A 13,100-nucleotide genomic window follows, 5' to 3' on the forward strand; every position below is an offset into this window, starting at 1 on the left:
GGACTAACCCTTTAAATTTTGCAATCACCGCGATTGAAAATATTTGTTGTTCTGATTGTCAAGTGCCATTTTCCACAGGAAAGAAAAAAATAAATAAATAAAAATCGATGTTTTTTTATTTTTATCATGGAGATACGTTGTGTTGACACTTGTAAAATTAAATGAAAACAACAATACAGTCAAATACTAATTTGAAATATTTAGTTAAGTATCTTGTGTGCTCTCAATCAGTCACTTATCTGTTCAGATATGAAGGCAAGACACAAAGCTGCTCTGATCGTCACAGTAGATTTGTCTCTGAAATGTCTCTAATGAGCCAATAAAGCAAAGAGAGCAGTTAAAGCCATAGCCTGGTAATTGTGTTGTGCCCGTAGGCGCTGAGGAGTTATTTCGCTTTTGTTTAATCTGGGCTCGTATGGAGGATCTGTGAGGGTAATTGCTAAAGATATGAGCTCAGAAGATTATCTGTGGTGATTGCGATCCTATAATATACAGTAAGTACTTCTGCGTGATCTCATTAGTCTTTGCCTTCCTACCTGCAGGATGAAGCAGTCTGTCCAGCGAAGACCATACAGTAAATAATAATCTGATGAAATCATTCTGCTTTGTTTATAGTAAATGTTGGTCTTCCAAAGTCGGTTCTGGAGGGCCGGCGTCCTGCAGAATTTAGCTCCTACATGCTTCAGCACACCTGCAAGGATGTTTCTAGAAAGCCTAGTAAGAGCTTGATTAGCTAGCCCAGGTGTGTCTGATTGGGGTTGGAAACTTTGTCACCGACCCTTCAGGACTGAGTCTGGACATCCCTGGTTTAATCAGACGTGCAGTTTTGCTTCACAAACAAACGGTTGTTGCTAGAAGGTATACAGATGCGGCCGGAAGTTAACGAGATAGTTTAATTAGCTATTGGCTAACGTTACACCCAGACCAACCCTAAACCTGTTACTCATTTATATTTTATTACGTCTACCCATGCGAACCTTAAACTTTACAGCAATGTAAAAAGAGTAATTATAACAAGTATTCATATTAGTATTTGTTAAATTACCCATTATTGTATTTAATAACGTCTACACCAACTCCCATCACAGTAATGTAAAACCGTCATAGTATTATTCATATCATTTATTAAATTACCTATTAATTGTATTTTATTAATGTCTACACCTACATCAACCCTACACTCGTCACAGTAATGTAAAACAGTCATTATACAGTGTTCATATTATTTGTGTTATTAACGTCAACCCATTCAAACCCTAAACTTCACAGCAATGTAAAAACGAAAATTATTTACATTATTTTTTAAATAACCCATTAAATTGTGTTTTATTAACGTCAACCTCATAGCCTAACCCTATACCCTCACAGCCAAAGACTCATTATAACAAGAATTATATATTATTTATATTAAATTGTATTTTAATAACGTCTACACCAACACCAACCCTACCTGCTCGTCACAGTAATATAAAAACAGTCAGTAAACCAAACATTATTTATTAAATTACCCATTAAATTTGATTAACGTCTAGGCACACCTCAAGCCAAAACCTACCCCTTACAGTAATGTAAAAAAAGTCAATATATACCGAGTAATATTATTCATATTATTTATTAAATTTCCCGTTTATGTTATAATAATATCTACTCTTACGAACCCAATGTAAAAAGAGTCAATATAACGAGAATTATTTATATTATTTATAAAATTACCTATAAAATTGTATTTTATTAACATCTAGCTACCCAAACCCCAACCATGAGTCATTATAATGAGAATTATTTATATTATTTATAAAAAATACCCTTTCCCAGAGATGGGTTGCGGCTGGACGGGCATCCGCTGCGTAAAAACCTATGCTGGATAAATTGGTGGTTCATTCCGCTGTGGCGACTCCAAATTAATAAAGGAACTAAGCCGAAAGAAAATGAATTAATTAAATTACCCATTAAATTGTATTTTATTAATGTCTACTCCATATCCCAACTCTAAAACCAACCTTTAAAGTGAGTTAATGTATTTTTTTTTAAATATTGTTGTACAGTGTCACAAAAATAATGCTTCATCGATGTATCCGCAGCTGTATCCGCAGACTTTTAGCCTTTACCCAAAAAGTCACTGAATTAAACCATCCCTGCTTTCATTTTACCACGTCCCTTCATGAAATCCAGCCAATCCAATATCAGCAATTCACATGGGGGTGGGGTTTAGTGAAATTAATAGCGCAATTTTAAGGGCAATAACTGAACTATTCCCATTTTTTTCATGTCATTCAAAATGATACTATTTTGACACAATAAAATAATTCACAATTAACAATAACTTAAAAAACAATATGTTAAAGTTATTTAAATAAAATGACAGCATAGCAGATCACCGTAGCGTAATTTCTTTGAAGTGAAAAATACTTTTGTTTTATTTTTCTGTTTCTGCAAATATTCAAATTTTATAATTTATATAGGTATATTATAAAAACATATTATGATTTATAATTATATATATATATATATATATAAAATATATATCACCATACATATACATTTTATGTTATTTACCCAAGTCATATATCTTAATTTCGTTAATTTGTTTTTACTTTATTGTTTCATAAAATGATTAATAAAAGTGGCCATTATATTACCCTAAATAACAAAACATTACTATATAATAAATATAGCCTATTTACAGGCTATATTTAGGCCCACAGATTTTTTTATAAAATATTTCATACTAAATAGGCTACCAAGTGTATGTAGAAACGTAAGTCGAGCCCAGGCTCATTTTCAATACGAACCCCAATATACATTTCTGGAGAGTGCAAAATACACAGCGGGAGATACGTTTTTTTTTTTTTTGCTGGTATTATTTTCGCAAATCCACCAGAGGCCGCTGTGTATGCTTTTTGAGATCTCAAATTTCTCTCGCGAGTGCCATTCGAGCCTGCTGTTCTCGCGTAAATCCACAAGAGGCCACTGTCGACTGACTAATTTACTGACTGACCAAATGACTGATCCCTTGCACCCTTCCTCCTTCCCTAAACCCAACCAATAGCGTTGTCAAAATCACAGATTAACCCAATCACCCTCTTCCCTAAACCCAACCCATAGTTTTTAATAGCAATCCAGAAAAAAAACTTTGATTTTTACCATGTTTTCAGATTTACCACATTCTCACCCTATTATTTACTTGCTTGTTTTATTTTTTCGCTTTTGTTTTCGTCTTACCTGCTTTCTGGAAGCGTTCTTCACTTTACTCAAACCCTGTCATTGTGGTCAACTCTTCTCTGCATCTCAAGTTCACTGACATATATGGCGAGCTACTAAACAAACTTGTAACAGCAGGAAAGTCGTCCGTATGGAGGTAAGCGGTCAGCTGGCAAACGCGAACAGGAATGGCATCATACCACACCGTAGCGCTCGAAATGCAGCCATATGTACATCTAGCTACATAATTTATGCTCTCCAGTAATGTATACAGGGCTACATTTTCAGAATGAGGGTCGCATGCTGGTAAATCGCATGCTGTTGTGATCACCAAGCAATCAACTCACATTCAAAAAGTTGTTTATTTCAATGAGCAGATAATGCACGGAAATAATTTAGTGGGTATTTTGTTGACGCAGACTAGAATTGGCTCCGAATAAAATATATTCGAAGTATTTTCCCTGAGGACATCACATTTTTCACCGTATCAACAAACAAACAGAAAGTGCAAATAAATCAGAGCTACTTTAATTCTCATCCGATGGTCCAGTGTCTTCAAGAGCTGGTTCATTATTAGTGCGAGTTCTTCTGGGAGGCCATTAGAGAAGCTGCTGGTAAACCGCAGAAATGCAAAGGAGCTCCTGATGGCACCAAACTCCCGAATCTCCATCCTCATATCCAGATGTGCAGTCTCTGCGCTCCGGGAAGCCACAATAAAACACATTCTCTTCAAATTTGTTGCTTCCTCTACTTTAGGAGATGGTGAAGCAGGGCAGCTTGTAAATCAGCATGGAACATTTTGCAGACCGCTCTCTGCTGCTAATTAGACTAAATCAAATGTTTAAACTAAAACTAAAAGCATTTAAATATATTATACGCTTTGAAAATAGCAGTTTTCTGTATTCTGTGATTCATGCTTTTATTTGCTTATGGTGTTATTGCACTTTAGGACTGATCTTTCTTTCAACAACGTTTAACCTAAAAAAGTTAGAAACTGTGACTTTTATTAATGTTTTTTTGTTTGTTTGTACAGATATTTTTATTAACATTTTCGTCAATAAAACATCAATTTCAAAAGTATTTAAAAAACAGAGACAAATTATCTTTGCTCCAACAGAGCCGGCCGCCCCACTGCACCATATCTATTCAATATGTTATGCCCATCTGTTTTACAGCATGTCATGATATATATATATATACATACAATACAAGTAGATAAAAGTTCCATTATATTTTCACTCGCTATTGTACATATATATATACCAGGGGTTGGGAACCTTTTTTCAGCAAAGAGCCATTTCTGATTTTTTTTTAGCAAATACATTTTTGTAAAGAGCCATTTGGATGTACAGTTGAAGTCAAAATTACTATCCCCCCTTTAAATTATTTTTATTTTTTAATATTTCCCAAATGATGTTTACCAGAGCAAGGGAATTTTCACAGTATGTCTGATAATATTTTTTCTTCTGGAGAAAGTCTAATTTGTTTTATTTTGGCTAGAATAAAAGCAGTTTTTAATTTTTAAATGCCATTTTAAGGTCAAAATTATTAGCCCCTTTAAGCTATATTATTTTCGATAGTCTAGAGAACAAACCATCATAGTTAAGCTTTAAAATGTAGCTTTAAGCTGTATAGAAGTGTCTTGAAAAATATCTAGTCAAATATCATTTACTGTCATCATGGCAAAGATACAATAAATCAGTTATTAGAAATGAATTATTAAAACTATTATGATTAGAAATGTGCTGAAAAGATCTTCTCCATTAAACTGAAATTTTGGAAATAAATAAACAAGGGGGTTAATAATTCTGACTTTAACTATATAAATATATATATATATATATATATATATATATATATATATATATATATATATATATATATATATATATATATTCTCAAAATGCCTATTACTATATATTATTATATATAATTTTTAGTAATTTATATTACTAGAAATTACTAAACGCTATTATAGTATTACTAATAATAATTCTATATTTTTATTTGTAATAATACGATAAATAATACAGGTTTAAACAAAACATACATTTATGTCCATGCACAACTCAAAAATAAACAAATATAAAGCATCACATGTTGAGCAAGTCCATGAATGAAGAAAAAACTATTTATAGTATTTTTACTTTCGCCATCACCGCTCATGAATGTTGTTTTAATTTAATTTACACTACAAATGTAAGTTGTTTGACCTTTATTAGTGTCGCACTTCAAGTTTATCCACGTTGCCACAAACGCACACTGGTCAAAACGTCCTTTTATCGTTAACTGAGTTCTTAATCATTGTGCTGTATAAAATTACAATTTAAAAAGGGATTGTAATTGTATTTTCGATAGGAAACTGATTTTTAGTGATGGTTATAGTTTTTAAACGGTAAAATAATCTTGAAGGAAGACAGCTGGAGAGCCACATATTTTTGTTCGAAGAGACACATGTGACTCGAGAGCCATAGGTTCCCTACCACTTATATATAGGCTTAGCAAATGTAAAATAAAAAATATAAGTAATTAAGTTTTAGAAATTAAAATAAAATGGAGGGAAGGAAAAAAATGTGAGACACAAGTAAACAACGGTCAAAGTGAAAATATTAAGTTTGGATCCATTTGTTTTATATATGTCAGCACTGGCTGCCAAATAAGATAAAAAATTTTGACTGCAACCTTTGGTGGAGTACCGAATCTTCTCCATTGTAAGATGGTACATAAGGTCCCTAATCCAGTGAGTAAAAGTTGGAGGAAATTTGTCCTTCCATTTGAGCAGTATAAGACGTCTAGCAATTAATGTTGAAAAAGAAGTCATGCATTTAGTATTATTGTCTAACAGATTATTTTATCTGTGATTAAACCAAATATTCCTATAGGGCAAGGGTCAATTGATACATGTAAAACATTTAAAATATAATAATAATAATTGCCAGAACGTGGTAATTTTAGAACATGACCAAAACATGTGTGTGATTAGCTATCTCTACTTCACATCTACATAAGGGATTTATAGTTAGTGAAAATTTGTAATTTTTTTGCTTTTGTCCAATGTAGGCCAATGCAAAATTCTGCACGTTTAAGGTCTGTTTTCTTTAAAAATCAGCGATCTCCACTGGCTGAGTGATATCCGATATAAAGTGGGTCTCAGATTGTACAAGAAGCACTGGATTAAATTACATTTCCCCCCCACCATGTCTTTATAATATGAGCATTTATTTTACCCCAGTATATTCAATGGAGCTTCTGCGCTATCCTGCCGATTGTGACGGGCACGTGCGAGTAAAAGGCATTTTGTCTCGTTTTACGCTTGAACAACTAAATGAATGCCAAAGTTTATTTCACTGAATGTATTTTAATTATATTACAACATCGATGCTGTAAAAGGAACCGTATAAAATGGAAAAAAACCTCACAATAAGTTTAAAGTTTATAAGTATGGGAACAACACTAGCTCGGCATATACCCAATAGTATGTCAAATTGAAGTTGAATGAATCTTATTTATTATGTCTTGCCAAATTTCCTCGGAGAGAATCAACTTACTTTAGGTTCATTTTCACATTGTTGCTTCGACTTTGTTACTGAAGTTAGATTTTGTTGAGATTAGATTTTGTACTTTCATCAATGTTTTTAATATTTTAAATTGATATATTGTCTGGGTTGGTATTGTATATTATGCCACAAAAAACTTGCAAAAAACTGCCAGTACATTTTCTGTTGTTTTACAGACTTATTTCTCTCTATATATATATTTGATTTCTTATACATTATAATTTTTCAAACTACTGCATTTACACTGCAGATCTTGATGGCCATTTCCAATTTGTGACTTTATTCAACCCCAAGATAAGAATATGATTAAGGTGCGCCTGCTCCTGTTTTGGGAGGCGTGGCTCTGGATGGCAGTGGGGAGGGGGGGGGGTGATTTAGAGATTTATGCGAAGCTGTTAGCATTGTGGAAGTATATCACCTACTGTACCTTTAATCTGAGAATTTAACTGAAAACAAACAGCTATGTTTCCCAGTGATGGATTGCTGCTGGAAGGGCATCCACTGGGTAAAAAACCTATGCTGGATAAGTTGGTGGTTCATTCCGCTGTGGCGACCCCTGATTAATAAATGGAATAAGCAGAAAAGAAAATGACTGAATTAATAACAAACAGGTGCTTCATTTACAGACTTTAATTTTAGATTACAAGGGGTTTTTTTATGACATGCACAGATTCATTGTTCAGCACAATACTAGCAATGTGAGCTAACAAAATCATTTGATTAGTTTTAGATCTTGCACTTTAAATCACAGTAGCATAGCAATGTCTATGCTCATTGGCGCCCTCTTCAGATTACAACAGTCTAGTCCACTCCTGCTGCTTCTGCATTTTGATTAAAGAACAGCAGCAATCCAGAAAAACAAAACCCCACAGACGTGTTGCTTTCCCTTCATTTATCACTAAAGAGGCAGGAAACAGCTCTGACCCCTAGAAACCGGCCATCTGGGCCTCCTGCGGCTATTTAATTTCTACCTTCTCATCAAGCTCAGGCTTTTATCCAAAGTGACTGCACTTTTACAAGGACAGTTCTGCTGGATAACCTGAGGTGTCTTGCTCAAGGGCACAGAGACGATTGTGCACAAACCAGTCCTCGGGAGGATCAACCTGCATGCTACTGCATTACACCAGGCAGTCAACCAATATACAACAGCACTATAGTGACTGACATTGATTTAATTCCACTCAGAGTCCTGATATATTAAAATGCATCCCGTCAGGCTGCTGTTTAAGTGAATGGCTTCCAGTTAAATGATGTTTGTCAGATAGTTAAGAAAATGACCACCAGGTGCGGAATAACACCAAGATCAACACCAAGGGAGGATCTGAAGATGTTTTCTAGTCACTTTCCTGTTCTTATATCATATCCACATCACTGATCAGCTTTTTATTCAGAACAGCTGTGTAAAAATGAGTGCACTTCAGTAGCACAATCTCATTTAGTTATGTTGCCAGTTAATTGGAAACCCACCACAGGGTGTCCGGTAAGAGACGTACAAGATGGTTTGGGTATGGGAGTAACCCGTTTATTATCACCACAACTCAGTATGCCAAGGTTATTGATTAAGCATACGTGTGTGTGTGTGGTCTTTCTATAAAACAGAAATAAAGAAGAAAAGTAAATATACATGAGAAAAATGAATCACAATATACATATAAACAGATAAATAGATATAAGAAACAGATGACTGAGGCATAAACAAATGAATATATACATAAGGCAGCTATACAGAACACATAGTGCTCCCTGGGATATGCCTGGGCATGTTCAGCATGCATGACTATTATTGACTATTACAACTAGGTTAATTATAACTGCACAAATACTTTTAAACAACCACTTTTAAATGCAAATACAATTAAATACACATTAATAACATTAAGACAGAAAACTTATAATTAAAGCAGAAATATTTACGTTCTAACGTCGAGCAAACAGCTGACCGCAAAGTGAAAGCGAAGAAAACCGCTAAATGAACAGCCAAAAGTTCAGCCTACAGCACTTACAATAATATCACAAAAATCAGAAAACATACTTACTTTCATATACGCACACGACTTATAACATAAACAGGAGTTTGTCTTATGCAACGGCACAGAAAGCTTTGTTTGCGATCAGTTAAGCTCACTTTCACATCTGCCGAGCGCAGTGGGCGGGTTGTTTTGCTGCAAGTAGCTCGGCGAAGCCGATAGGCTGGCTGCGTGTCTCTCAGCGAATGCTGATTGGCCGCTTGCCTTTCACTCAGTCTCGGTAAAAGGGAAAGAGAATTGCGATCAGCAGAGTCAACACATTCAAGATTATAATGGCCTTTTTAACAAGCTGATTAGTAAATATTTACACTCCCCGGCCACTTTATTAGGTACACCTGTTTGACTTCTCGTTAACGCAAATTTCTTGTCAGCCAATCACATGGCAGCAACTCGATGCATTTAGGCATGTAGACTGGACCAGGACAATCTGCTGCAGTTTAAACCAAGTATCAGAAATTCCTTGTTGATGCCTGAGGTCAGAGGAGAATGGCCAGACTAGTTCCAGCTGATAGAAAGGCAACAGTAACTCAACATCTCAGCCCGGTTTCTTGAACATGACAATGAGTTCACTGCACTCAAATGGCCTCATCAGTCACCAGTTCTCAATCTAATAAAGCACGTTTGGGATGTGGTGGAACGGGAGATTCGCATCGTGGATGTGCAGCCGACAAATCTGCGGCAACTGTGTGATGCTATCAAGTCAAAATCTCTGAGGAATATTCCAGCACTTGTTGAATCTCTGCCACGAAGATTAAGGCAGTTCTGAAAGCAAAAGGGGGTCCAACCCGGTGTACCTAATAAAGTGGCCGGTAAGTGTATATAAACACAATGCAATGAATAAGAAGTGGCTTGTCACTGCATTGAAACATTACTAACCCGATTAAACCCAAGCTTAAACCATTGCTTTACTTAAACTCATTTTTTCATTTTCCTTTACTCAGTTATTTGCTCTAGAGGTCACCACAGCAGAATGAACCACCAACTATTCCAGCATAGGTTTTACACAGCGGATTTCCTTTAAGCTGCAACCCAGTACAGGGAAACACCCATATACACTCACATGCGCACACACCGCGGCCAGTTTAGTTTATTCAGTTCACCTATGGCGCATGTGTTTGGACAGCAGGGGTAACCGGAGCATCCAGAGGAAAGCCACACCAACAAGGGTAGAACATGCAAACTCAGAAATGCCAAATGACCCAGCCGGAGCTCGAACCAGCAACCTTCTTGCGGTGAAGCGACAATGCTAACCACTGAGCCATTGTGTCAGCTAAACACAATAAATAAGACTTAATTTCAACATTCACTCACAATTCAACCATAAGCAACAAATGCAGTGACATAATACTGCATACGTTCTAAAACAAAATACTGGGTTGTTTTAACACAATTGGGCTAAAAAGTAATTTTAATTTAATTGAAAAAATTATAATTCAATGTAGTGTTTAACTCCCCGTGTTGGCGTGGGTTTCCTCGGGGTAAACTAAATTGGTCCTAGTGTATGTGTGTGAATGAGTGTGTATGGATGTTTCCCAGTGTTGGGTTGCGGCTGGATGGGCATCTGTTGCATAAAACATATGCTGAATAAGTTGGCGGTTCATTCCACTGTGGTGACCCCAGATTAATAAAGGGACTGAGCCGAAAAGAATAAATGAATGAATGACTGTAGGGTTTGTCAATATTTGACCCAGCGTTGTGTTAATACATCCCAGCATTTTTTTTTTCTGTACACGTCGTTCATAAACATTTCCGCTAGAGGGCATCATGGAATCGAGAAACAGCAGTCATGATTTGAATAAAGATGGAAAGTTTTGCCTGTAATCATAACATAAACTTGTATTAAATTACAAAATACATGGGTGAATTTAAGCTATGAAATCTGTACAAGAAGATCTAGAAATACAAGTTGTTCAAAACACAGAATGCGCACATGTGAAGAAATATTTTGGGTGTGTTTAATCAGCTCTCATGTCAGATGGGAACTGAAGCAAGTGATTTGACGCATCTTTCACTCTTTAATGCAAACTAGATTTATCTGCAGGCATTACTGAGAGTCTTAAAGAACTTTTGATGACTCATTTTTCATAGCTATTGGTCAAATTTTTAACTTAAAAGCACATACATCTCTTCACTTGCACTCTCAGAAATATCTTTAAGTATCAACGACGCCGTACGCTTTCAAAAGGCACATTTTTATACTGTTAGTATAGAAAATAAGACTCTTTATGTACAAATATATAACTTTCATGTGTTAATATTAAGGTAATAATACGTACCGTTTACGTACAAAAATATACTTTTTGGATAAGTACCATTCCAGTGACAGCCTTTGTACATTTACCTCTGAATATGTGTTCAAATAAAAAAGCGCGGCAAATTATTTTGCGTGATGAAGCATGAAAAGATAAGTTTTGCAGGCTCAAATGGTTGATGACAATGAAAACAGGCCATTAACTTTAGATCACTAAACCCTGTTGCTTCGAATCAGGTTGGACGAGTTTCTGGTCTGATTGAAGCAGCTGATGTTATGAAAGGCACTCTCAGAATGTCACCTCAGCAAGACTCTGTTGACAAGAAAAACATGGAGCGGTATTTGTGCGTCAGAGACAAGGGCAACGAACTCATCAAGTTCCACAAATTCAAATTTTCAAATAGACGTCTGATTTTTCCAGCGTATTCCAAATTGAACGTTTATTAACAGGTGAATTCTTTTTTAGAACACGTTCTATTAAGAGAACTGTCATTTGGAATGTTTTGAATGGCACCATTCAACAAAAACATGTTTTCATGCCCGCAACCAAGGGGGGGTTGCGTGGTTCGAAAGACCCACCCCTCACTGACAAAATGCCAGGATTTCTCCCATACATGTGCTCATTTGTCCTATATTTTGACTGCTATACCATCCTAAATGGTGAAATTAAGCCATCGAAAGAGTGGAATCCTCTGTTGAGTGTTGCTTCAGTGTAACTTTAGCTAATCAGTTTTTTCATGAGTTCAACATCCAGCTGTGCAAGAAACATACTGCTATATTGTTTTTAAAATTAAAAAAAATTGTACAAGTGACTTTTATTCTATTCTTGAAGCAAAAAATGACCAATGAAAATGTGTAAAGCACCAAAAGTGACAGATATTTAAATTAATTTGAATACTATTTTGGCTATAGCTAGTTGTTATCAATGAATTTTCAAATCTACTTTTTTGGTTATGATGACCATCTGACAATCTATTCCAGCTAAAAGTGTTAAAAATTGTACTAAAATGCAGTATTTATAAATCAAAATTAAATAGTAGCCTAATGAGGCCTATAACCGCAACTTTTTGAGAAAAAAAGAATCACCCCTTTTACCAGGCTGGCTACAGGTCTGTGTTTATACATCGGGGGTGAGATTTGAGTCACTGGAAAGCAAATCATCAAGTTATGTAATTAAATATTTGTTTTTTGGGTTTGTGATGATTCTATTTCTTAAAAGAAAATACTGAAAACTACATGTGTATATACTGTAACATAGAAGTGAAAGTGATGTGAAACCATATTTTCATTAATGCTACAATACAATCCATTTACATGTACATTTCTTTTCCTATATTACTAAATTAATCAGTATAAATAGGAAAACGTAAAGTTGTAAAAGATCTTTTCCCATTTGGACTAGCTTGAAAATGCAACATTCACTTTTCCTTTTTGGCTTAGTCCCTTATTTATCAGTGGTCACCACAGCAGAATGAACCGCCAACTGTTCTGCCATATGTTTTACACAGCGGATGCCCTTCCAGCTGCAATCCAGTACTGGAAAACTGCCCTTTAACAGGGGCAATGTCATAAGACATTAATATTTTGATGACCAATTCATTCATTCATTTTCTTGTCGGCTTAGTCCCTTTATTAATCCGGGGTCGCCACAGCAGAATGAACCGCCAACTTATCCAGCAAGTTGTTACGCAACGGATGCCCTTCCAGCAGCAACCCATCTCTGGGAAATTGACGACCAATTACAATGGCAAATAAAATTCGGTTGATTTTAGGTTGTGTTGGAAAGTGACCAAAATCCAACATCGAGCCAACATAAACCAACATCATGTTGACGTCAAATGCTGACATTTATTCATCAGGTATGGTAACCAAAAAATCCAATGTCTAATAGACGTCATAGTGGTAACGTCCATCATTAGGGGTTGATATTTGGTTGATTTTAGGTTGGACGTTGGACACTGACGCTGCCGTTGGGTTCTGGCAACAACCTGATTTTCATTTCTAGACAAACTGCAACATCCCAACGACATTGGGGTACATCGTCATTCTGATGTCATGATGATG

At 35.6% G+C, this 13,100-nt stretch overlaps 1 long non-coding RNA gene across 2 annotated transcripts; it reads right to left on the minus strand.

Moving 5' to 3' along the window:
* Positions 1 to 3,761: 3,761 nt before the first annotated feature.
* On the minus strand, positions 3,762 to 8,893 carry LOC141380569 (uncharacterized). 2 transcript variants are annotated; one of them, XR_015524098.1, is made up of 3 exons: positions 8,795 to 8,893; positions 7,186 to 7,314; positions 3,762 to 3,894 (listed from the first exon to the last, which is right to left on the minus strand). It is a non-coding gene; the product is annotated as an uncharacterized LOC141380569 (long non-coding RNA). The 2 variants fall into 2 exon arrangements; XR_015524097.1 differs by lacking the exons at positions 3,762 to 3,894; positions 7,186 to 7,314 and adding an exon at positions 7,374 to 8,346.
* Between the last annotated feature and the right edge of the window lie 4,207 nt (positions 8,894 to 13,100).

Source organism: Danio rerio, chromosome 23 (assembly GCF_052040795.2).
Source record: "Danio rerio strain M-AB ecotype USA chromosome 23, GRCz13ab, whole genome shotgun sequence".
NCBI classification, from domain to species: domain Eukaryota; kingdom Metazoa; phylum Chordata; class Actinopteri; order Cypriniformes; family Danionidae; genus Danio; species Danio rerio.